This window comes from Anabrus simplex, chromosome 6 (assembly GCF_040414725.1).
Source record: "Anabrus simplex isolate iqAnaSimp1 chromosome 6, ASM4041472v1, whole genome shotgun sequence".
NCBI lineage: Eukaryota > Metazoa > Arthropoda > Insecta > Orthoptera > Tettigoniidae > Anabrus > Anabrus simplex.
The window spans coordinates 34,851,107-34,878,535 of NC_090270.1; the positions used below are offsets into that span (position 1 = coordinate 34,851,107).

Consider the following 27,429-nt stretch of genomic DNA (forward strand, 5'->3'; position numbering starts at 1 on the left):
GATTGGAATCATATATAATACACTAATAACTAAGACTTACCTCTGCAGTTTTGGAAGGAACGAAATCATCCCGGCGAATAGCTCGTAAACACTTAGCTCTCTCCGAGTCGTCAGTTGGAAACGAGAAAACACTCACTTTAGGGCCAGTGCGATAATTGCCCTTATAGTTTTGGAACACTGCATTTTTGAGGCATCGTTATTCATAATTTGAAAAACAGTGATCGCAATTCACAACACACCATTAAAAATAAACGCAGTTCTAACCTCACGTGGTGGCCATGCCGGCACTTTAAACACAATTTATCAATATTAACAATTTATAAGTACTATCACCTTTAACTGAACTTACACTAATAGGAATATTAAGCGAGTGTTAACACACAAGACTCGATTAACATTAATATAATCGATGAAAAACACACATAATAGGGAAACGCGTCCTCATACACCAAGCAGCAACAAGCTAACTTGAGTTACTGGCATGGGCCAACTTCAACATACGTCATCAGCTACTCTCATTCGTATTGCCAGGCCTTGTTCTCTAGGAGGCGCTGGTCGTAGTAACATTGAAGGCTTCCAGCAACGCTGGAAGACGGGGGGGGGGGGGGGGGGGGGGGATGCTGCAGAACTTGAGATGTACCTGCCGTGAACTTTAGATAGTGCCTACTACTGTGAATGTGGGTAACTACGGAAATCTATCATCAGGTCTGGTGATGGTAGGGATTGAACCAGTTCTCTCCGGAATGCAAGTTTACAGGAACATGACGACTACCGTTTTGCTGACTCGGCCGGTAATCAAGAATTTATTCGATTTTGGGATAGATGCGTTTCCAGCGACCAACTCTCTCTCTCTCTCTCTCTCTCTCTCTCTCTCTCTCTCTCTCTCTCTCTCTCTCTCTCTAATCGTTTTTGTGAATAATTTTTCCATGTCATAAATGCATTTGCTTATCTTTCTTTACATAACTCAGCCTGACCTGGCAGATCGCGCGCAGTTTTTGCGGACTATTATTTCAGTTATGCTCAATTTTATGTCAGTAGTGTCTCTTCTCACGGAATCAGATCTCCAGTTGTCGACGAGTTCAGCTTCATAAGCCCAAACTCAGAGACTGGGAGACACGATTTCCACGGAAATCGGATACGATTTTCAACCGACACAGTTTCTTTGCATTCCTACCCTCCGTACCAAATCGATCACTAGCCATGCAGTTAATTTAGTGTGGTGCACGCAAACTTCTATTTTTTTTTTTTTGCTTTACGTCACACCGGCACAGATAGGTCTTATGGTGAGGATGGGACAAGTAAGCGCTAGGAATGGGAAGGAAGCGGCCCTGGCCTTAATTAAGGTACAGCACCGGCATTTGACTGGCGCGAAAATGAGAAACAGCGGAAAACCATCTTCAGGTCTGCCGACAGTGGGGTTCGAACCCACTCTCTCCCGAATACTGGATATTAGCCGCAGTTAAGCGACTGAAGCTATCGAGCTTGGTAATTTTTTTCTCTGCAGAATTGTGACGTCAACTTAGATTTGTTTTGTAGCCGATACGAAACTGTTCCTGAGCTGGGCGGCTTGGTATTATTGTGTTCGCGACATGTCGCATTTAGTTAATAAAATGTACGGTTCTTAAAATCAAGCCTCTTAAACGTAAAATCTGTCACTATATATGTGCGGAAAGTTGTAGAAAAATTGTATCTAATAGCGAAGGTTTCTCTACCATCTTATTCTCGTAAATCTTATCTGGAGACGGTTTCAGTTTAATTCGTGCCTCTAATGCGATATATTCGTTTTTAAGGAAAGACTAGTTGAAACTTTCCTCTTTGGCTCTCTTAATTGAGTTGATGAGATTGCTTCCTTTTCCGAATCTTCAGTTTCAGGCAAGAGAGGCATCTCGTCTGTTTTCATTCTCGGTAGCTCGCTTGCATTCTGAAACGTGCCCGCTGTTTTGGCAATTCGATTACTGCGAATGGTGGGTGGTTCGGTGGTGGGGAGGGCAGCGGTGGGAGTGGGGGTAGCAGCAAGAACCGCTCCAACTTGTAATATCTCGCCAAAGTTTATAATTCAATATTTGTTTTTAATTGAAAGACGACATGTATTGAACTGAATATTGTTTGATTGCCGCATTACTCATAGTTTGCCGACGGGGATCTTTCCGTTTCAGCGTGTCCTACTTATATTTACCAGATGCCATATAGAAGTTTACAGGTTGCAAGGTCATCATTCATCACCTGTTGAAATTCTTTATACATTTACGTACTTCCTTTTACTGCCTCGGTCCTTTTGCATTAAATAATGCAAAATTACTTTCTTGAACTTCTTCTTCTCCTTCTTCTTTGTCGTTTAGGCCTACTGAGGACCACGGGGCTCGTATCTGCTCTTGGGTAAAGTTGTTGCTTTCTTCTTCTTCTTCTAATACTCCTTCATTTGCTGACTATGAGCCAGCTTTCTCTCCTCTGTCCACTTAGTTCCTGTAGTCTTCTTACTTGTAAGGGACATTGGGAAAACTCTGTCGGATGGCTTGACGGAACAGTAGTGGGTCATGAGTTTGTCCCAGTGGGATATCTAGTTGTTCCATATCTGGCGTAACTGACGTGATCCATTTGTTCTTAGAAGCCTTGCCTCTTCCTGTTACTGTGAATATCCTGTTGGTGAGTCTTTTGGAATCCAGACGAGCCAAGTGTCCATAAAAGGTCAGGCGCCTTTTCCTTATAGACGTGACGATGTCCTCCTGGTGTTCATACAGTTCATCATTATGGCGGATTCTGTAAATGCCTCCTTCCTCTGATTGGTCCTAACATCCTCCTCAGGATCTTCCTTTATTTTAACTCCAGCTTTCTGAGTGCGCCCTTCCTGGCCATTACAATGCACTCAGAAGCATACAGAACAGATGGTTTGACTACCGAGTTGTAGTCACTAAGTTTGAGGTTCTTGGAGAGGCACTTAGATGAATAGATACTACGACACGAGTGATAAGCCTTTTCAAACTTGGTACATCTGGCATCTATGGCTGGGTTCTAGCTCTGATTCGCAGAGATCCATTCTCCCAAGTACTTAACTGCAGGTACTTTTCGTATGGTAGCGTCTGTGAGAGGAATTGTAGAAGGGTCTCCTTGATATTGGTCATAAATTCAGTTTTCTGGATGTTGATTTTCAGACCAGTCTTAACCACTACACAATAAAGACTCTGTAAGTTGTACGTAGCCTCCTCTATATTGTTTGTCAGTAGAATGAGGTCATCGGCAAAGGCTAGGCACGGGACAAGGAGGTTGTCTCTCTTGTACCCAAGCTTCAGTCCCGCTCCCGGTGGTAGCATCGTTCTCCATTCTCTAATGATCTTTACCAGGACACAGTTGAAGAGAATGCAGGAGAGAACATCGCCCTAACTCATGTTCTGATTGGAAAGCTTTCGGATAGTTCACCTCTGAACCTGACCTTGGACATCGTGTTCCTCAAAATGGCTTGAACCAATCGTAGGGTCTTCCCATCCAGACCAAGTTCCCATAGTATGGAGAAAAGGGTGTCTCTGTCCACAGAATCATAAGCTTTCTGAAAATCTACTAGGACCACCACCAAGGGATGTCCACCTCGGCTTTTGTAATTGAGAACTGTCTTAAGATTGTGTATCTGTTCTGGACAAGATCTAGTCTTAAGGAAACCACCTTGGTATTCACCTAATTGTGAGTCTAAGCTGTGTGATGACTCCATTGAACAGGGCTACAGAGTAGATCTTGTAGGTAATTTGTAACAATTAAATACCTCTATAATTGTTGAGGTCTGTCTGTCTTCCCTTGTGGAGGGGATGAATCACGGCAGACGTCCATCCTTCGGGTAGGAACTCTGTTGTCTATATGTCCTTTATGATTTGATGGATGCTCTGCAAGGACTGGTCATCTGCATGTTTCCACATCTCGGCAACTATGCCGTCTTCACCTGAAGCCTTGTTGTTCTTGAGACCAGCGATGATGTCCTTTATTTCTTCTCTCGTAGGTGGTTGAGAATCAGGGTTCCTGTGTGAAGGCTCATGGAAAATAAGCTTTTCTGTAGGTTCCTCTGCGTTTAGTAGGTTTTGGAAATAATCTGCAAGAGTTTTGGTGCAGTCTTTATTGTTCAGTTGAAGTTTTCCATCTGGCCCGGGGAGGATGAGGGTAGGAGCTATGTACTGGGTCGTTTGCTTCTTAAGTCCTTTGTACAGGTCTCTTGAGTTGTTTCTCTGAAATTACTTTCAGCCTGTTGCGTTAGGCTCTTGAGGTAATTTCTCTTGGCACTGCGGATGGTGTTAGCTGTAGCGTTTCTTTGCATGAGGAAGGCTTCATAATTGGCTTCAATTTTATGTTGGTTCCACCTAGTCCAGGCTTTACGCCTTTCTTCTATAACCTCATCACACTTTGAACTCCACCATGGGTGTTTGCCTTTGGTTGATGAAGCAGGGATAGTTTCTTGAGCGGCATCCAGCAAGGCCTTTTGTAAGGCAGGCCATCCTTCTTTCTCTGTATTCTTCCTGAGGTTATCCTGAAAATCACAATCCTCATCGTGCAGTCGCAGAGTGTTGAACCTGGGTATCTTATGATTACTTTGGAGAGTTGGTGCTTTTCTAAAGGGTTGCATATTGATCTTGACAAGTGAAAGGTAGTGATCAGAATCTATGTTGGCTCCTCGTAATACCTTGACGTTCCGTATGTCCGTATGATGTTGCCGTGCTATAGCAACATGTTCTAACTGGAATTCACCAAGCATAGGATTTGGACTCCTCCAGGTTTTGGCCTTTCTAGGTAGACGTTTGAAGGCTGTTGATTTCAGGACTAAGTTGTACTTGTCACAGAGTTCAATGAGACGTTCTCCATTTCTGTTTGTTCTCTTATAGGCTAGATAATGGCCTACTATCTTCTGGTACTTCCACTCCTTACCGACTTGTGCATTGAAGTCTCCCATGAGTATGATGGAATGGTGGGAAGGGATCTTATCTAGAGTTTCTTCTAAGGTGGCCCAGCATTATTCTACATTTTCCAGGTTTGAACGGTTTGTGTCATTCGTGGGTGAGTGGAAATTTACGATTGTGTATGCTCTATTACGAGACCTAAAGGATAACGAGGAGGTCCTTCCGTTAGGTGAAGTGAAATCTAGAATATGGTCAACCATCTTGTGTTGTACCGCAATCCCAGTACCAAATTGTGGAAGTGTCTTGATGACTCTTTCACCAGGTTTCCCCTTGTAGATTCTGTACACTCCGGACTCTACTGTATCCTCGTTGGTAAACCGAGTCTCTTGTAGCGCTGCTATCATAACCTTGTACTTTTCCAGCACGTCAAGCGTTTGTTTGAGCTTACCTACCTTCAGTAGGGAATTAATATTTATTGTAACAAAGTACTCGATGTTTCTCTTTGGTTGTCGTTTAGCAGAATTAGATAGAAGTGGGAAGCATGAAGGTGCAGGTTCCCCAGAATTCGATGACCTGCTTGCCCCAGACTGTGTGGGGGTGGATTGTTTACCATCTGGGGTACATTTCTGAATATTCTTTGTCTCCATGTTTCGAGTATTACGAGAGTCGTTATGGTGGTTACCTAAAAGGTAACGGGATTTTAACTATCAAGGTTGTAAGCCTTGAAGCCACCAGCACTGATTGGCTCACCGACCCAGTTTCCCGCTGGGATTGGTTACCCAACCTTCCACTGGGTTGCTCGGTTTAACAGGGACACCTCTTATAGGTTACATGCTAGAGTTGAGTGAAAGAGGCACACTGACACACACATTCGACGGATAACCTTCGAGCAGAGCACAACGCTGAGCTCCGAGCGATCTTCGATATTTTGGCCGGACCTACATCAGCTAACGGGCGTCAGCACACTGCAAGAACTCTCCGAGGTCCCCCGCTGCATCTGGCCTACCCTGCCTGGGCGTTCTGGCCAGCCACTGCCGTCATCATTGAAAATTACCAGCCAAGGAATTATAAGAAGTGAGGAGGTATTCCAACTGGTAGTTGGGCGGGTGGCCTACCCCCAACTGTTCTGCGGGCTGCATGCCCCAGCGCCTACAGCTACTTCCTCTACTTCACTGCGACATCTCTTCAAGACTGTACTCAACACAATCTCTACTCACCCCCAGGGGTGACAAAATCTTCTGACAATCCAGGCAGAGCCGCAAGTATCAGCACGACAGCCTTGTAGCCACACATTCCGAAAGAGCAAATCAAAAAGAGCAAAACTTGTCTTACGGCTACTTGGTCTGCCTTCCGCTGGTCTAGTGGCACTCCTGACTTCCACCGTTGGACCCCGCCACCTGGCCGGTAGATAGGTAGTAGCATAGTGCCAGGCTGTGGGCCTAGGACTAACAGTAGGCTCCCCATACTTTTTCTCCTGCCGAATAGCGGCCATCATAATCTCCCCTCGAAGCTGGGCTAGTCAGCCGGCCCCACTGTGAGACTCGCCGAAACCTAACGGTGCCAACATAACCTTGGCTCACAGTGGCAAGCCGTTGCGCGGTTCCCCTGGTCCACCCTAGGGTGTTTGACCCTCCCCCCCCCCCCACTCTACCATATTTCAATTTGCGTTAACGACTGAATGGTTATACAGACAATATTAGGCACAGCCCCATACCTCGATCTGTCTCCTGACCTCGGCAGGAGACGATAAATTTATTACATTAGACACTTTTCCAAATTAATTCCACCCCTGAAGTTACAACTATGACTAAAGTCGGCCCCACTTCATTCATAGCCTCAATTAAGCATGTCGGGCCGTCCCGGTAGCGCAAAAAAGTTAGAAAATCCCATGGGGATAAACAGAGCCCCCATCACTGAACCCGCTGCTCGCGAGCACTGACAACCCTGACAACCCCAGAACAATGAACACTTCCACGAGCGAACCTGCTCACTCTGAGACTCCACCTCCAGCCTCTACGAGAAGCTCTCCGCTCTCACCATCTGCCAGCGAAGATCGTGACAGCACTACTGAATCAGAAGTAAACTCCACTGACTCTGAGTACGATGACACACGAGACATGACCACTGTAGTGAATAAGAAGAGAAAGAAGTCAACCAAAGCCCTCAGGCCTACCAGCTTACCTCAATCCGAACCCCTCCCTACCCATAATAGATATGCCGTTCTCAACCAGCCAGCATCTAGCTCCCTCCCCAATCCATCCTCAACCACAAACCGAAACACGCCAAAGACACACCCTACCACCCCGGCCCCCAAACAGCAAGCATCAGCAACCCAGCAGGCAGAAAGCCAAAACCTGAACCAGCCAAGGCAATCAAAAGTGAGAATTCCACCAATCTACATAAAATATGTGAAGGACGTCAATGAGCTGATCAAGTCCCTCCGCGATAACCAAGTGGACTACCGCCTCAAGCACTTCCACGATGGGGTCAGGGTTGACACCTGGACCAAAGAAGACCACGAGCTGGTCACCCAAATTGTAAACGCTCGCACATGGCAATATCACTCCAGGCCACTACTAGATAAGCGGTACCGTAAAGCGATAATCAGAGGGCTGCACTCCACGCAAGATATGAATGAGGTACGAGAAGAACTCGTTGCCCACGGATACGACATAGCATCTATTAAACAACTGACCTCCCAGAGGACCCGTCAGAAAATTCCGCTTTATCTTGTGGCTTACAATGGCACCAATGCCCAAGAAAGCTCCATTTTTGAAATCAAGAACCTTGATGCTACCATAGTAAAATTAGAGAGATACCACGGCACCCAAGGCCCGGTCCAATGTTACAGATGTCAAGCCTATGGGCACGGCTCCTCGGGTTGCCACTGCAACCAGAAGTGCGTTATTTGTGGACAACCTCACTATGCTTCGGAATGCCCCAGACGTGGGCAACAGGAATTCAACCCCACCTGTGCCAACTGCGGCGAGAAGCACACCGCTAACTACAGAAAATGCAGTCTCTACCAAAAGATAATTAACGGAAACAACAATAGGCTTCCCTCTGCTAAAAACGGACCTCTAGCGCCCACAGCTAACCGTACCCATAAATCAGCACACACGAGAGATGGAATCTCATTTGCAGAATCAATGAACCCTAACTCGCACCCAACCCAATCATCCTCCACTCCCCCTCCACACTTCAATGCCGATAATTTTCCCTCACTCCCCCAAACCAACGCTACTCTCCCGCACTTCGACCCCCCCGAGAGCCCAAACAACCAAGCCTCTGACTTAATGGAACTCATTAAATTGCTGAAAGACCCATCCATCAAGGGTACAATCTCTCTTATAATCAGCACACTCAAGCGTCTCCGCACTGCAACTACTACAGACGAAAAACTTGAGATAATATTAGAGGCAGCCCTCTCATGGTTCAGTGATGGGAACTAGGCCCTATACGCGACCGCAACAGTTGAGGATCCTCTACTGGAATGCCGATTCATTGCTACACAAAACCGAGGAACTCGCTCTCAGAGCTCAGGAGCTACACACTGACATCATCTTGGTAGGGGAAACCCACCTTAAACCTCCCAACAAAATACACCTACAAAACCACCTTCTGTACCGGAACGACCGCCCCGGCACCAAGGACGGTGGCGGCACGTGCATATTCATTAGAAGAACACTACGAGACACACGCATACCAACACCTACTGATCTCACAACTCTTGAAGCTACAATAGTAGAAGTTGAAACCAGTAGAGGACCCTTAACGATTGCCTCGTGTTACCTGTCGCCTAAAGTAGCGCTTAATACCGACGACTTTAACAAAATACTGAGAATTAACCCAAGAGTAATCCTCGCGGGGGACTTAAACTGCAAGCATACCAGATGGAACAGTCGCATGACCACATCCAGAGGCGAAACCCTGGCCAGATTCTGTGACAGAAACAACGTCCTAATCCATTCCACTGATAAACCCACATACTAGTCTTACCGTTCAAACGTCCTTCCTGAATACCTTGACATAGCCCTTTCCAGGAACTTAAACCTATACCCTAGCCTACTCACGCAAGACTTTCTAGACTCTGATCACAAACCAGTACTCCACATTACATGCTGCTCCTACCTACGAACCCGAAATCATCCCTCTACATCTCCGAGCTATAGACTGGCAACTCTTCCGCAATACCATAAATGACTCCGTCAATGGCAATCCCAGCATCCGCTCCAAAGAAGACATCGACACGCTTGCTACCCACTTCTCCAATCTACTACGAAACGCAGCTATCTCTTCCACCGTGGGACCGACTACTTATAAGCCAAATACCAAGACTCTCCCACTACACATCCTTCAGCAAATCAAAATTAAAAATAGGACTCGTCGACTATGGAATGTAACCAGAGATCTGCGTCTGAAATACCTTTGGCATCGTCAACGGCACAACCTACGAATTCTATTTGGCACAGCATCGTAGAGCTGCATTCCAGTCCAAGCTATCCGAATTAAGCGCTACTGACGGCTCTGTTTATCGCATGGCTCGCAGGTTTACAGGTTCTAGGACAGGCATACCCACACTCCACGGACTACAGGGACTAGCTTACTCAGACAAGGAGAAGGCTGAGGCATTGGCAGACACGTTGGAAGCATCGTGCGCTCCCAACACCGAACCTTCCAACGACGACTTCATTGACGAGGTGGAGGAAAATCTGCTTGTAACAGACGACCACCACCTGCCTCCAGACTTTAAATTCGTTACACCGTCTGAGGTCTTGTCCCACATCAAACGGCTGAAAAACAGGAAAACCCCAGGCCTGGACGAAATCTCAGCGGTATTTTTAAAGAACCTTCCCAAGAAGGCTATTACTTTCTTGACCAAGCTATTTAACGCCATTTTTCGCTTCGCACATTTCCGGGTAGCTGGAAGATTGCGAAAGTGATAATGATCTCTAAACCTCAATCTGACCCGACGTTCCCACAGAACTACAGGCCCATCTCGCTCCTCTCTATCATTTCAAAACTTTTTGAAATGATTCTCCTATCCCGTCTCCAGGTGATTATTGACGAGCTCAACCTCGAACCGGACGAACAATTCGGTTTCAGGAAAAGGCACGCCACTACTCACCAACTCCTAAGACTAGTGGAAGGCATCACCAAAAACTACAATGACAATAGGTACACCAGAGTCTGTTTCCTGGACGTCTCCCGAGTCTTCGACAAGGTCTGGCATGACGGTCTTATCTACAAAATGAGAGAATTCGGTTTCCCGCCCTATCTTACTTCCTTAATCCAGAGTTACCTCCTTCAGAGAAAATTTCATGTATCAGTAAGAAAGGCGCTCTCTACTGCCAGGGAAATCACAGCTGGAGTACCCCAGGGCAGTGTGATAGCTCCTATCCTATTAAAAATTTACATTTCCGACATGCCTAAACCTCCGAAGGCCAAATTATATATATACGCTCTCTCCTCGGTCTCATGACAGGCACCCAGAGTTGAGCAATATCTCCAGGAAAGTCTCTCCATTCTCGAGCCCTGGCTAGAGAAATGGAGAATCAAAATTAATGTAAACAAGTGCCATGCCACTCTATTCACAAAACGCATGGGCCGGCTTGAGGGCGGTCTGCGCTTCTTCGGAGAAGTTATCAGATGGTCCTCGAGTACGAAATATCTGGGCGTCACCCTGGACCGAGGATTGACCTTTCGGCAGCACATATCACAAATCTCGGCCATGGCCCATAGCAGGGTCTCTAAATTCTTCCCACTATTAAAAGCTGAAAACAGCCTATCCTCAGGAAACAAACTCCTACTGTACACTACACTTGTGCGACCGTTACTAGAATATGCCTGTCCTATATGGGGCTTTGCCGCCGATTGGCACTTGGATAGGGTGTAGGCCGTCCAAAACCGGGCACTTCGCCTTATCACGGGTGCTGATTGGTATGTGCGCAATGTCGACATTCATGAAGAATGCCACATTGCAACCCTCAGGGATAGAAGGCGGAGCATGGCTGAAAAATTCTACAGGAAGATACCCCATGCGGGTAATCCCCTCATCACATCACTCGGCAACTACGAAACTGAGGGCCTCAAACACAAAAGACCCAAGGTTATCCTGAATTAAACAGCGCACTGCGCTAGACACACACTGGTCAGCCATGATACCACCAACTCCGTTTCTAACCCGAAACAAAAACAAAAAAAAACAAAAAAAAAAGTTATTTCAGTCAGGGAATAAACTCAAGATAGGGCATTCAAGACCGGTATCGGTCGACAAGCCATAAACTTCTCGGCACTGAGGCGGAAGATCGGGTTCGTCGTCGTCGAGTGAAAGAGGCTAAGTTGGGTTCTCTTGCTGAACTCAATATGTTATAGTTGCAGATGACAAGCAACGACGCGTTTCACTCCCATTTGCCCAGAGTCATGTGGTGACAAAAGCCACATGGACTCCTCAGGTTAATTCCTTGAATTTCTTTTATTGTGATATAACATAGTTCACTTTCTACCGCCTTCACTTGAATTGTCGAGCAAGAATTTAGCTCTTAGCTGCAATTCTTAAGTTCTGATTCCTACTGTCGGGAATTGAAAGTTGACTTTTGTGGTATTCATTCTCTATAAGAGATGTGAAGGTATTTATTTTGGAAGCACTTTATTCTACTGTCGTAAACAGACAGGCCGCTATAGTTAATAAAGCCGGTGTATTATGCATGTTCACTCGGCGTCCTGGGCATTCGGAGATCGCTCACAGGTGGGAAAATCGTGGTGTACCAAGAGGCTAATCATATCTCATACCATTGGTCGTATGCTGGAAAGTTGGTGCCAGCCTTTTACATTCTTCATACTTATTTCAATTATTTGCCCTGCGATATTCATATTCTTTCGTGGATCTACCATTCCTTCCCGAGAATCCAAAAATAAATCCTTGGCGATAGTTAGAAGTTACACACACTTCTATTACAGAAGTAATTATTAGAGAAGTAATTTCCAGAATTATGTGTTATATTTCTGTGGCTCACAATCTACAATATTGTTTTAAAAGGTAGCTGTATGGCTCTTTTTGTTGGACGCTCGCCTATTTTGCCGAAAGTTGTAAAATCGAATTCCAGTCGGTCGGTAGTCGTAAAATATTATTACCGAGTATCACAAGATGTTCATCATATCCGCATTACAGGTCCTACCAAAAGTTTAAGGCCACCTGCATATTTCATGAACATTATTCCTATCCTTAAACTTTTATTCTCAGGCATACGGACAGTACAATATGGGTATTACAGTAATAATTTTTGTTGTGGAGAAACACAGATGTCTATAGAATATTTATAATTGTTGTTATGACCATACACGAATTACATTTATAATTAAGCATGAACACATTGCTTACAAAAATGTTGTATTGAAATTGTCTCATGATACATCTGAATAATCAACCTCGACGAAGAATAAAACAGCCTATATAAATGCTGTGGTTGACGTGCGCGCTTTCTACTGGGACATAACAGTCCTCCACGCTTATTTTGAAGAAGAGAATTTGGTGATCATTTAAGTAACATAGTCCTTAAGGTACTGCGGTGGACGGCGTGTCCTATCTGGCCGGCAAGTTAGGTTTGGGGGTGGAGGTCCGTTTTCTTCTGCCTCAAGTCTTCGATTTCGTATGTCTTCTTCTGCCTCAAGTCCTTGATTACTTCCAGGGATTGGCTCATTCATCCGGTCAGTGAAGATGAAAGGTTATTTATATTCAGGATTACCGGGCGAGTTGGCCGTGCGCGTAGAGGCGCGCGGCTGTGAGCTTGCATCCGGGAGATAGTAGGTTCGAATCCCACTATCGGCAGCCCTGAAGATGGTTTTCCGTGGTTTCCCATTTTCACACCAGGCAAATGCTGGGGCTGTACCTTAATTAAGGCCACGGCCGCTTTCTTCCAACTCCTAAGCCTTTCCTATCCCATCGTCGCCATACGACCTATCTGTGTCGGTGCGACGTAAAGCCCCTATCAAGAAAAAAATATTCAGGATGTTCTTCTTGTTGACTTGGGGCTAGTTTCTGATCAGTGATTGTTCCCGTCTCATACCTGCCAACCCTTCCGATTTACCCGGAAACTTTCCGTTTTTTAACTCGTCTTCCGATTTTCCGATTTATTTTTAATTCTTCCTATTTTTGACCAATATAACCTCCAGTGCAGCCAATACTCTTCTCCTAGGATAAAGGATAAATTCTTATGTGCTTGTGTAATTTACCCAACTTCATTTTCAAGCGTTTTTATTTGATGCTTTATTTCGCGAGTATATCGTCCGTCGCCTTTGTGTATCGTGTTTCCTGCTCGTCATGTGTGCTTTACGGCTGGGGATTCGGCGACTCAATCGGGACGAAAGAATGAGTTCCATATTGTGTGGTTCGCGCACTATTAACATCGTTTCTGTGCGTAATTTCGTTGGAATTGTATGCCATGTGTTTTTTTTCTAGCGGTTCTGTGCTTTTCCCCGTGTCAAAGTCGTATGTTAATAATGTATGAGACATACCTATCTGTTTTGTAGGTGGTAGTTTCGCGTATTTCAGTGCATTTATGTTTATTCTTACTTCATAATTTTGGTGAGTTGAATGTATTTCAGGAAGTTGTGCCGATGACAGATTCTGGTATTTTTTCTTCACGTTATGGCCAAAACACATAACAAATGTTATCTCCAAGTGTTCAGAGATACCGTACATATAAAATTTAATTTCCGTTCATTTTACAGTCTAATAGAGGAAACTATTATGCGAATCACCTCGGGAGATACATTTTATTTTGAGCATGTATAGCACATAATTGAATCTATCTTACGGCATCACTTTAATTATAACATTTATTATAGTAACTTTTTAGAAGACAGGACACAGCACATACCGGTACAGTAGTGAAACAAGAAACATAGCTCCGTTAACACGTTTGGAAAAAAATCCGTTAGTCTCTTCTGTTTGTTGCGGTTAATCTTTCCTCCCTTCACGTTGAAACTTCTTGTCAATACACGCAGCCGAGTTTCGTAAATGGAGCTTGTCATCCGCGACTTCTGGGCTTGTGACTGGTAATTGACACCCAAGAAACGGCGAGGCTTTACCGATCACTAGAAGTTCTAGTTTTTCGGTTGCCGTCATATTAGTTTCCAGGTTCACTGGAACCCTTTCTTTACTTGTTAACCGTTCCTCAAAAACCACAAATGCCGTATTGCACAGTTAATGTTGCACAAAATTCGAGTTACGGAGTATTTTTTGCTTCAAGGGATGAAATGTTTGCTTCGAGAAATCGAGAAATTCGTATAACCGAATTTCGAGAATAGAGAAATACACGTCAAGAATAGGACTAACGGCCGGAAAATCAAAGTTCGTTCGAGATACTGAAAATTCGCTTAATGGAGGTTAGAGATATCGAGGTTCGAGTGTATTATTATTCGTATGTATGTGTCATAAATGAGAGTGATTAGGTACCTACATTTTTTGTAACCATTTAAATGTTGTTTTTTTTTGTTTAAGATTTTAAATTTAATGGTCAATTCACATTTTAACTGTAGATATGTATGCTTTTTATCCTGTCCTTTTTTCACTTAGACCGTGGCGCAATATATGTGATGAAATCCAAGAATTAAAAAATCTTCCTATTTTTTATTTCTAAAAGTTAGCAGCTATGCCGTCTTCTTCGGAACATCCGTCCTAAGTATTTGGTCAATATGTCTTTTGAGACTATAACCATCGTCTAGCTGAATCTGGTAGTGTAAATGACCAAAATTTTCAATGACTACTCCATACTTCCATGACATTTTATTCCCTTCATAGACTTTCAATTGGACTCTGTCTCCCACGCTTAGATTGCGATGTCCATGAGTCTCTTGATTTCTTTCCTGTTTGATTGGTCGAATAACGTCTAGTTTGATCCGTAATGGTCTGTTCAGGTACAATTCAGCTGGTGATTTTCCGCAATCTAGTGGTGTGGCACGATATTTCAAAAGGATCTCTTGCACTTTTCTGGATATAGACAAGGGCTCATTCGACATAGCTTTTAGTCGACGTTTTAGCGTCTGGATGTTTCGTTCAGCCATTCCGTTAGTTGCTGAATGTCCAGGAGCTGTGAATTTTTGGAATATACCGTGTTCCCTACAGAAGGACTTGAATGGGTCACTTACAAATATTGTAGCGTTTTCAGAGACTATCGCTGTTGGGAATCCATGAAATGAAAATATTTCTCTTTATAGCTCAATTGTCTTCGCAGATGTCGGAGCTTCTCGAGTTACTTTGATTTCTGCCCACCTGGATTTTGCATCAACAATTAGAAGGAAGTAGAAACCTTGAAATGGACCTGCATAATCCATGTGGATGCGGCTCCAGTTTTCTGTAGGGACGTCCCAATTGTGAATCTGTGCCTTCGCTGGAGAGTATCGAATGTCAGCGCAGGCCTGACAAGATTTTACCACTTTCTCAATACCTTTATCGATATTCTTCCAGTAGCAATACCGCCTTGCTAATTGTTTCATTTTTGTAATCCCTATGTGTGTGTTGATCGCTGCTCTTGACAAGCAGTCAACGTTGGTATGTTCTGAACCTTTCTTATACTCAACTTCATAGTCAAATCCCGAAGGAAATGATGCATATCTTAGCAATCTAGCAGAAGTCATAGTTGGTAATCTTGAATTCTGATGGAAGATTCTGGTAAGTGGGCTATTGTCTGTTACCAACTTAAACTTACGTCCAAATAGATACATATAAAAATGGTTGACAGCGAACACAATTGCTAGAGCCTCACGATCCAACTGGCTGTAGTTACGTTCGGCTGAAGACAATGACCTTGAAGCAAATGCGATAGGCTTTTCAACATCATCAACAATGTGTGACAGGACTCCAGCAATGCCTGTAGGACTGGCCTCACAAGCTAGAACTAGTGGTAGATTGCATTATAAGGTGTCAGCACTCGATCACTTGCAATCTCCTCCTTTAATCTGGCAAATGCTGGTTCACAAGAACCAGTCCAATGAAACTCCTTATTCTTGCGGAGAAGCTGCCTCAAAGGGTAGGTCATAGTTGAAGTATTTGGAATGAATCTTGAGTAATATGTTATCTTTCCAAGAAATCTTCGAACATCGTCTGTATTGACCGGACGAGGCATTTCAAGTATTGCTTTAACTTTTGCTGGTGACTTCATGATTTTATTATATTCAATAACATGGCCCAGATATTCGATGCTGGTTTCAAAGAAAGCACACTTCCTTTGATTTAGATGTAAGTCGAACTCTTTGAGCCTTTGAAGGCAGGAAAATAGGTGTTGTTGACATTCTGTTTTTGTAAAGCCATGGATAATAATGTCATCAAAATATGAATGAGTTTTTGATAGTCCAGATAAAACTTTATCTATGATTCTATTAAATTCGGACAGAGCTGTTTTTATCCCAAAGGAAAGACGATGCATGCGATATGTACCTCGATGTCTTGATATTGTTTGGATCTTGCTGCTCTCTTCATCAACCTGGAGATGAAGATATCCTTTGTATATGTCCAGGCGGCAAAAGTACCTCGAGTTTGTCAAGCTATTTAGGATGTCATCCACTTTCCGAATTGGGTAGTTTGCTGCTTCTAATTTGTCATTAACTCCTATCTTGTAATCAATGCAAAGTCGAACTCCGGCATCGGACTTTGGAATCACCACTAGTGGCGAACCCCAATCACTGTAATTGATTTTTGAGATTATCCCATCTGCTTCTAAATCGTCTAATTCTTTTTCTACTTTCTCCCGGGCATATGGAACGTCACGTTCTTTATGAAATACTGGCTTGGCATTCTTACGGAGCTGAAGAGACACCTTAAAATTTGGCACGCACCCTATCTTTTCTTCGAAAATTTATGGAAATCTCTTGATTATCTCAGTAATACTAATACTACTGACTGACTGGATATCGATATGACTAGTATTTGATTCCGCTTTACGGTCAATTTCTTGAAGATTAATACCAAGGTGACGGATCTACACACGCCCCAGAAGTGGCCCGAAGTCGTCTGGTACTATTCCGATAAGAAACAGTAACGTTAACCTTGCCATCAGGTAAAAGCATATTCTTAGTATAAGAACGAAATGCAACCTATGCTTTCTGGAGTTGTACACGTAAGTCAAGAGCTTTGAACCTAGAACGTGATAGCAAGGTAAAACCCGCCCCAGAATCTGCTTCAAATCTCTGGGGCATTCCTTCTATAAGAACTGTAGCGTAACATTTCTTCGCATGTGGATAGTCATGACATTGAAAATGTCTATTATATGGCTAACACCAAATGTTTAAGTAATATCTTCTTCTTGAAGAAAATGAGAGTTGATTTTGGAATTCCTTCTCGTTGCTAACAAAGTACGTATGCACACTTTCTTAATGTGGCCGAGTTTTCCACATGAACTGCATTTCAGTTTGTTAAAATCAGTCCTACAGTCCTTCGCTAGATGGTTGTCTCTACCACAACGTAAACACATATATTGAATTCCCAATTCCTTGTAGTCATTTTTTGATCTGGACTTGTTTGCTGGTGTTGCTTGGCTTTGATCATCGTGAGATGCGTCCTGTCTTGATTTGTGATTGATTTTTGAACAGAATCATTATAAGTACCCTTGTATACAGCTGATGGTGATAGTTCCTTGATGTCTAACTTACATGCTTCAAGAGCGATAGATTTTGTTACAATTTCGTTAAATTCTTGAACATTTGCCTGGAGTAATTGTTCACGAATTGAACGGTCATAAATTCCCCCGATGAATTGTGCTCTTAGAAATATATCTGCAATGCTTACCTTACATTCACATGCATAATTGAAGTCGCAGTCAATTGTAGCACGCCTTAATGTAGCCACATAGTCAGCAATAGGTTGATTTTCAAGCTGGTAAGTGGATAAAAACCTATGCTGGGCTACAAGAACATTCTTCTTAGGACAAAGGTGTTTTTCTAGGGTTTCAATTAAATTGTCATAATCGAAATCACTAGGTGTCCTTGGTGCCACTAATGCAGATAATGCGTTATAACTCGTAGATCCAATCGAATTAAGTAGCATCTGAGCGGCGTATTTCTTTTTGGTGAACACGTTTTTCAATTGTAGATAGTTTTCAAAAGTTGCCGGTAATTTCGAAAGTTCTCTGCTTGTGGGTTGAAACATTCGAATGGTGGAATTATAAATGTATTCGAATTAATAATAGGTTGAGTAGGTTGAACTGGTGTTTGACTTCTCAGTTGATCTAAGAGTGCCTGTTGATTGGCATTCATTGCTGCCAAAAAATGCCTAAACTGGTCTGCATCCATGTAGGAGTGTTTGAGTTATGTCTGGTCTGCATCCATGTAGGAGTGTTTGAGTTATGTCTCACACAAAATTAATTGAATGTTAGGAATATGATATTTACACGACAGTCTTATTTCCGTTCAGTCACTAATCGCAGAACATGTTTTTATTCAGACACAATATTATCATTTCCCTCTGAAGTTTGAAAGTTATCCTCGTCGCCAATTGTTTTGACCATACACGAATTACATTTATAATTAAGCATACAAAAATGTTGTATTGAAATTGTCTCATTATACATCTGAATAATCAACCTGAACAAAGAATAAAACAGTCTATATAAATGCTGTGGTCGACATGCGCGCTTTCTATTGGGATATGACAATTGTACTAGAGAAATAGAATATATTTCCATTTTTAAAATATCCCCGTTCTATAGCTCGCAACAGAACCACATAAGTGGTAAAAACATTCTTTGACCTTGGCTGGACAGGAGGCCCCTGAAGCTACAGAGATAGTTTTTGTTTTACGTTGTACTGTAGATATCCTGCTACAACGTGACAAAAACGATTTCTGTAGCTTCAGGGGGCTCCTGTCCAGCCTAGGTCAATGATTTTTTTTTTTACCACTTCCTGTGGCTCTGATGCGAGCTATTAAACGGGGATATTTTTAAATGGAAACACATTCAGTTGTTTATTACAAATTACAATTATAAATATTGTTCAAGTATCTGTGTTTCTCCATAACAAACATTATTGCTGTAATCCCCAAATTGTACTGTCCAGATCTCCTCAAGTGTTAAAAAATAGATATTTTCTTTCCAATTATTATAAACAAGAACTTCAATAACTCCCAAACAAGGAACGATATTTTAATGAAAATTTCAGCAAATGTTCCTCTAAATATGTTATAGTTCCCTGTAAACAACCGTATGTCTGAGACTAAAAGTTTAAGGACAGGAATCATGTTCATGAAATATGCAAGTGTCCTAAAACTTTTGGTAGGGCCTGTACTTGGTAATTTTTTCACGTTGTCTAGATAGGCTATATTTAGCTAGATTCATAGAGCCATAAGGGCATGTAATCATTTCCAAATGATATTCAGGGGCGTCTTAAAGCCAGGTAGGTAAAAAAAACCTGCAATTAGTTCATTCTTTAAGGCTTCCTCGTTGAATTATCAAGGAAATGCTAGTCGACAATAAAATTTATTGTATGCGAATAAATATATCGTTCAATAATAGTGACGGGAAGTTTTCCTCATGTTCAGTTTTATAACTAGTCGAGATTTGCAGTCTAGTTCGTTTTTTGCATTTTCTTATAAGAAATTTACCAGAATGCTATTTTTATCTTATTACTCCTAAGAATTGATATTCCGGTAAGCGTACGTAATGTTCTGTTTTACCTCACGCACGTGCGTTCTGATCGAATAGGCAAGATTCTACTACTGACAAAAAAGTACATATGTGAAAAATATCTAAGAAATGTCCATTGACAGGGATAGAAATATTCGAAGATGCCTGGGATTGCATGAGGTGTTTTGAGTTGTAGCCAAAGACAAAAAAATATTGTACTGTTTCATTCCCAGTTTTATGTCCTGATGAACTGTCATCTTAACTTTGAAAGTATTTATAAGATAAACGTAGTTTCTGACGTTGCAGTTCTTTTGATGCAAGATTTGACTGTATTACAGGTCCAATGTGTGTGATGTCTAAAGAAAATCGCGACCTTTGAGTGTCATAGTGCTAGTTAGGGTGCTTAATTATCCGAGAGCCAGCTGAAGCAACACCGGCTGTAGGCTGTCACGGTGTCTTGTTATGGTTTCATCTAGGTTCCGCCCTTTGAAACACCTAACGAGCCGTAAGACTGGAATAGGAAGGTGTGCTGGTGAAATGAAGTTTCCTACATGAAAGGCAAGTTAAACGGTTATTATTTTTGGTGACCATTCTGATGAGATTTATTTTGACGTAGCTGCAATTACTTTTGAAGTAGCCGCAGTTACTTTATATCCGAATAGATGTTTACTCCTCACTTAGTTGCAGGTGCTAGAGGTAGTTAAATGTTCTTGTTGGGCGACGGCTAATGTTCTGAATGAACCTAACGGGAATTGGGTTACTTTTCGGGTAAAGTAGCAGTTTATTATATACCTCAAGTTAACTACCCTTTCTGCTTTCGATCAACTCTTTTAGCATAAAGACACAAGTAAAATGAGTTATTCATACTCTACTACGACTTACAAAAATAGAAGTGTCACAGTAGAATACTACTATGTGGTATGCATGTTGTTGCGTGTTCAGCCCTGAGGTTGCCTTGATCGACAACAGCTCTGCCATCAGCTGTCATAAATGGCCTAGAGTGAAGAGACGTACTATGTAAATGAGGAATTAAGTAGACCCCCCCCCCCCCTCCCCCCCGCCGTTGCTTTCATAGCCGGGCTAGAAGTTGCCATTACGTATCAGTCTGCCAAGCACACTAAAATGCACATGCCAACCGATCCTATGAGCTACATTTTCGCACCATTCGTAACAGGGGCTGGCCGCGTAAGGATTGGCATTTCTACCATGATGCCCCCTGTGGGTGGGTATCCCCTGCCTGTCGTAAGAGGCGACTTGAAGGGAGCCCAAGGGCTAACTTGAGCGTGGGTTGGCAACCACTGAGCCCTCAGCTGAGTCCTGGCATTGCTTCCACTTGTGCCAGGCTCCTCACTTTCATTTATCCTATCCGACCTACCTTGGTCAATTCTTGTTCTTTTCCTACCCCGACCGTATTCCGTACGGAGGCCTAGAGAGTTTTCATGCCCCTCGCGGCCCTTGTCTTCCATTGGCCGATACCTTCATTTTTGGAAATGTCGGACCACTTCCATTTTTTCTATAGAGGTTATATAGAGGACGGTTGCCTAGTTGTACTTCCTCTTAAAACAACCACCACCACCACCACCACCAGTAGAGTGACATCCACGTTATCCTCTGTCTGTCGTAAGAGACAGCTAATAGGAGCCCCAAGGGCTCTCAACTTAGGAGCATGGAATGGCGACCACGGAGTCCTCAACTGAGTTCTGGCATTGCTTCCACTTATTTGTGCCAGGCTCCTCACTTTCATCTATCCTATCCGAGCTCCCTTGATCAATTCTTGTTCTTTACCGACCCCGACGTTATTAAGAGCATTCGAGGCCTACGGAGTCTGTCATTTTCACGCCATTCGTGGCCCTTGTCTTTCTTTGGCCGGTACCTTCATTTTCGAAGTGTCGGACCCCTTCCATTTTTTCTCTCATTAGTGTTGGGGTTGCCTGGTTGTACTTCCTCTTAAAACAATAATCGCCACCATCTCTATCATGTCAAAGCCAAGGGTGAGGCTGAGACTGGTCGACCGGGCGAGTTGAGTGTGCTGTTACGGGCGCGCAACTGTGAGCAATCATCCTGTAGATAGTGGGAGCTCCCCCACTGTCGGCAGCCCTGGAGATGGTTTTCCGTGGTTTCCCATTTTCACACCAGCCATACCTTAAGGCCACGGCTGCTTCCTTCAACGTCTAGGCTTTTCCTAGCCCACCGTCGCCATAGGACGTATCTGTGTCGGTGCAACGTAAAGCAAGTTTAAAAAAAGGACAGGTCGATGAAAGTAAATACATTGTTCTAGCCCATGCCGGAAGAATAGTGCGCTAGGTCTCGCCAGCAGCGGCATATGATATGGTAATATAGGATAATTGTACCTGAATATCACATAAACTTTTGATGGGATTTGTATAAATAATGATTCACCATGTGTGAGGGTGCAGATGAAGCACTGAGTTGCATCGTAGTCAGTCATCCGCATGCATATGATAGTGCTAACGGCGATTTCATTGTGAGAATTGGAAATAGAACTGTAGGATGTGAGAAGATGATCTCAACGTGAAATGTATTATTTTTGTGGAAGTCGCGAACAACAGGGTTCATGGGAAGAACAACAATCATGGCAGTGAAATTACGTTCGGGGAAGTGGAAAGGGTGGTACATGAACTGCACTGCCGTAAGATAGCAGGAATATAATAAATTAGACCTGAAATAGTGATATACAGTGGGAAGGCAGGGATAAAATGGCTTCGTATATTACTGAGATTAGCATGGAACAAGTATGGTACCTTCTGATTGTACGAAAGCAGTAATTGCATCTATGTACAAGCAAGGAAACAGAAAGGATTGTAACAACTACAGGGGTATTTGACTGATCAGTATACGAAGGAAGGTCTTCACTGGCATTTTTGATAATAGAATGCGATAATTGGTGAAGAGTAAGTTGGACAACATTGTGGTTTCACACCAGAGGAGGGCTATCAGGACTAGATTTTCAGTATGCGCCAAGTAATTGAGAAATGCTACGAGATGAATAGACATTTGTGTTTAATGTTTCGTAAGTTTAGATAAAGCATATAACAGAGTGACGAGGTACCTCAAGAACTATGGGGTAAGAGCAGATTATTACAAGCAACTAAAGACATTTATGTTGACAATTAGGCTGCAGTGAGAATTGGTGGTAGAATGCGTTCGTGGTTCAAAATACATAAGGAGTCAGACAAGGTTGTAATCTTTCACGTGTGCTCTTCCTAGTTTACATGGATCATCTGCTTAAAGGTATAAATTAACAGGGAGAGATTCAGTTAGCTGTAAATGTAATAAGCTGTCTTAAATGTAGACTATGCTGAAAGCCTGCAATCTAATATCTTGGAACCTGAAAATAGTTGCAGCATGATATGAAAATTGGCATTTCCAAGACTAAGATGAAGGAAACCTGAAATTGAGTGCCAGATGGAAAATTCTGAACTGGTAATCATTTCATTTCGAGGATGGTAGTATACATAAGTGAAAATATATCGAGATGCGGAAAAAGCTAATGCAGCGATGAGCGGTATGTATTCTGTAAGAATGAAGTCAGCTCCCGGACGAAACCAGTCTGTTTTCAGACGATTTGGCTGTACCGAAGTGAAGGATGGATGACTCAGAGTATCGTATTCATAAGTTAGAAGTAAAAGACATGTAAGTAGCAAGAGTGATCACTGGTGCAATCAGGTGTGGACAATGGCGGTACTCGAAATGAGGAGTTAGAAGTTAGGAATGAACGCGATGACTTCGTTGATGGTGGGGTCATATGGCACGAATAGGAGCGGATAGGTTACTTAAGCGAATGATGGACTCGGTTCGGGAGGATAAGAGAAGTAGAGGGAAACCAAGACGACTGTGATTGGACTCTGTTTCTAATGATCTTAAGAGGTATGGAACTAAAAAAGGACACCGAGCTAGTTAAAATAGGGGATTGTGAAGGACGTTTATTTCAGTGTCTTGCAGACTGATCGTTGAAAGGCATAAGACTATAGTAAGATGTATGTATGTAATTATATTCTTAACCTTGTACAGTTCAAATCTGCCTCGCATTTCGTTTTTATCTCGGATTAGTTATACAAAAGTCGAAAGTAGGTTTAGTTCCGTTATATCTCTCCGATTGTAGCCTCCGTGGCTCAGGCGGCAGCACGTCGGCCTCTCACCGCTGGGTTCTGTGGTTCAAATCCCAGTCACTCTATGTGGGATTTGTGCTGGACAAGGTGGAGGCGAGACAGGTTTTTCTCCGGGTACTCCGGTTTTCCCCGTCATTTTTCATTCCAGCAACACACTCCAGTATCATTTCATTTCATCTGTCAGTCATTAATCATTGCCCCAGAGGAGTGCGATAGGCTTCGGCAGCCGGCATAATTCCTATCCTCGCTGCAAATTGGGGGGCTTCATTTATTCCATCTCTGACTCGGTCAGTGATTGGAAAACAAGTTGTAGGTTTTCTTTATTTATCTGATTACGAGAAAACGAATTCTACAGTATTGTTTTAAAAGCTAGCTGTATGGCTCATTTTGTTGGACGCTCGCACCTCTTTCGCAGAAAGTTGTAAAATAGAATTCCAGTCGGTCGGTAATTTTAATTCCACGTCAGCGATGTCTGTCGCTAATGGGATGTCAAAATTCTATTAAGGTAAAAAGGTATCTGATACAAAATATTGGGAATTGAATGTTCCATCCTGTACAATGTTTACATAGAACTAATATTTCCGGAGACATTTAAAAGGTTGTGAAAGCGTTAATTATCAGGGCATTACAACAATATGGCATTGTATCGTAAGTAAATTAGCCTATTTGAGAAATTTTAACGCAATAATCGATAAACATTCCTGATCGTAACAATCACAACGTCAATACTGTCATTTCCCGCTTTTTGGCAAGAATAACCACCAACAGCTGTCTTAACCCATTAATGCCCAGAAAATATTTTTTTCGAGTTTTCTTGTACATTTTTCAACATTACATCTATAACCGATCCTTGAAGCAAGAATACTTAAAAAATCTGAATATTTCAATTTTAAGGACCATTTTTTGGCGTATGATTATATCATACGCTGGGCAGTAGGGGGTAACATATTACACCAAATACAGTTATGATTTACTAAACAAAAATAATTTATTTCAACATAAATTAGAACTAAAAACAGAATACTGATCTTATAGATGGAATTTAAATAATTCAGAACCCTCTGGGGCAAGGAATACTCGTGGGGAAAGTCCCTACTTCCCACCTATCATATAATGTGTTAGCATGACCTGAAGCGAATTTTGAAGCTTACTGTTGTTTTTGTAATGCAACAGAAACTTATTAGTAACAGTGACCACAGAAAACATCGTATTGTTTGTTTTCATGATTCTCTCCATTACCATTTAGTAATCACTTCATCATATGGAACTGAACAAAGCACTGGAGTGAACTTACTGACACTTCACTCTTGAACGCATGATGGTTCTGGCACATCTCTCTCTGTAAACTTCACTGAGTTTCTTAAGCTCCTTGTTTACCCAATTTCTTTCTTTCCTTACTTTCTTTTGTGGATTCTTGGATTTATTCCATTCGGAAGATACATCAATGGATTCTGTAATTGTAGGAGCCTTCTGTAGTGGTACCTGATTCTCATCAGCTGCAGTAAATACTCTCTCTGAATTTTCAAAAATGCATACATCGAGTCACTCATCTAAGCCACACAGAGTTTTCTTTACCCTCTGACCTCGATTTCCTGTCTAAGTACACCCTTTCCTACATCCCAAGCTGTAGCACAATCATTATCATCACTAGACCCATCGTCTTGATCACTGTCATTGCCATCAACAGCTCCCGTAAGCACTAATCATATTTCATCTGCTTCTGAAAATGGTTCATCATCACAATCACCATTTTCTAAGCTGTCCAGAATGTTCAGAATGGCCTCCCCATCTGTTATTGTATTTTATCTGAAATTGAAAAATTTCATCTTGCGAATGCCCAGCGTATGATTTATCATACGTTAAAAGATATTTGTGTTTGTGAATGCCATCTCGATCAGTGAAGATAGTAACTATCATACGAGCTCAAATCCTCATACTATTCCCGTAACAAACATACTGAAATATGATTAATTTTTCATAGCTCAGTTCCACAATAATTATAAATACTCACCGGTGCGTTATTTTTGTCAGCCTGCTGCGCTACCCGCACTTTCTTGCCAACCATCATCGTAACAGGAGGGAAACAACAATGCCATTAGCTAGGAAACATTATTTGCGTCCCTGATGCGCTAAATGATACCTTTAAAAATTGCAAAACAGTCACGGCGACTTATATATAACGCAATTTGGAAAGCACGTTTTGCGTATGATATATCATACGGTGGGCATAAGTGGGTTAAGATATATTACTGTGAATTCTCGTGTTGCACATTTTTTGTGACTATTATGTCTTGTCTACAACATTTAGGCTCGCTTCTGAGTCAATTCATAATGGTTCTTTTACCTGAAAACGCAAGGGCCGTGGCATTAGTGGAGGATAGGTGCAGTATATCCTGTGTAGCAGATGTTATATTCACGTCTTGTTCTAAAGTGTACAGAACCGTTAAAAGGTGTAGAGAGGACAATATGTACACCAGGAGGCCCGGTTGTGGTCGTAGGAGAAGCACGATTGAGTGCGATAATCGCTTTCTCGTAATGCAAGTTCTTGGTGATCGACACACAACAGCTCTGGAGGCCAGGGGGGGAAAAAAAAGTTTGCAGCAAGTACGGGGCAGGAACATCAGGGAAAGGACAGTAAGGAGGTTGTATGAAGTGGATATAAAGTCCAAGTGGTACGTCAGCATCGCGCCTCTCGGATGCAATTCGCCAACGCCCATCGAAACTGGACTGTGGAGCAGTGAAGCTCGGTGCTGTTCACGGATGAATCCAGATTCTGTTTGAGGGCACCGGTTGGAAGGGAGAGAGTATGGAGAAGGTTCGTGGAACGTTATTCACCCTGTACTTTATGTGGAAGGACACCATTCAGTGGAAGCTCTTGTGATGTGGGTTGGGATTACACTGATGCGTGCACGGAGCTTGTGTTGTCGAGCATGGAAATCTGACTGCCCACAGATACATCGAGGAGATTTTAGTTGATCACGTGTTGCCTTCTGCACCTGTCTTCGGTGAGAACTTCATCTTGATGCATGACAGTTCTCAACCCACACGTTGCCATTTGTGTACGTGAGTATGCCTACCTGGATGGGGTTGGAATTGAGCGCATGGTGTGGCCTGCTCGTGGTTCCGACCTAAACCTGATAGAGCATGTCTGGGATATGCTTGGGAGACGTACTAAGAGTCTATTCCCTGACAAACTGTACATGAACTTCGGGCTGTGCTCCAGGCAGAATGGGAGCTCATACCACAAGAGAACATTTGAGATTGCGTCGTAACCATGACTGATCGAATCACAGCTGTAACTGCAGCTAGAGGTGGTAAAGACCATGAAAAGACTTTGGTGAATTAGGAAAATTTCTGGAATGGAATTCCACTTAAGTGTTTCTGTCAATCTACCCTCTTCTCTTCAAGCTGCGATTCATCAAAATGATATCATAAGAAAATAAGTAATAGAACCCATAAAGGAAAAAAACAAACCCAACCTATCGTTCATATAATGTTTCTTCAGGAATAATTTCAATGTAATAACTTACGAACCTCGCACAAGGCGGAATTATATGCTGGTCTCCATTTGTCACGCCTGCGATTTTGTACCGTACCCACTGAGCTCACCAGTGCTCATCACTGGAAAGCGAAACACTCGAATCCTGCCAGTTGACCTATGCTGACAATTTGATGTTGTGCAATGATCCATTGTACTTAAAATGCTAATATATTTTACATCACATAGTACTCGCCTACATCATAACGATGCTACACTCAATATGGCCTTCACCGCAAAGGATTGTTGTATCGTGTCCAGACTTTCTTCGACTG

General features: G+C 42.7%; 1 protein-coding gene across 1 annotated transcript in view; it reads left to right on the forward strand.

The window, feature by feature from the left end:
* Positions 1 to 27,429, forward strand: part of LOC136875846 (KH domain-containing, RNA-binding, signal transduction-associated protein 3) — an 814,322-nt gene that overhangs the window by 347,277 nt on the left and 439,616 nt on the right. The gene's annotated exons all lie outside the window — the stretch shown is intronic.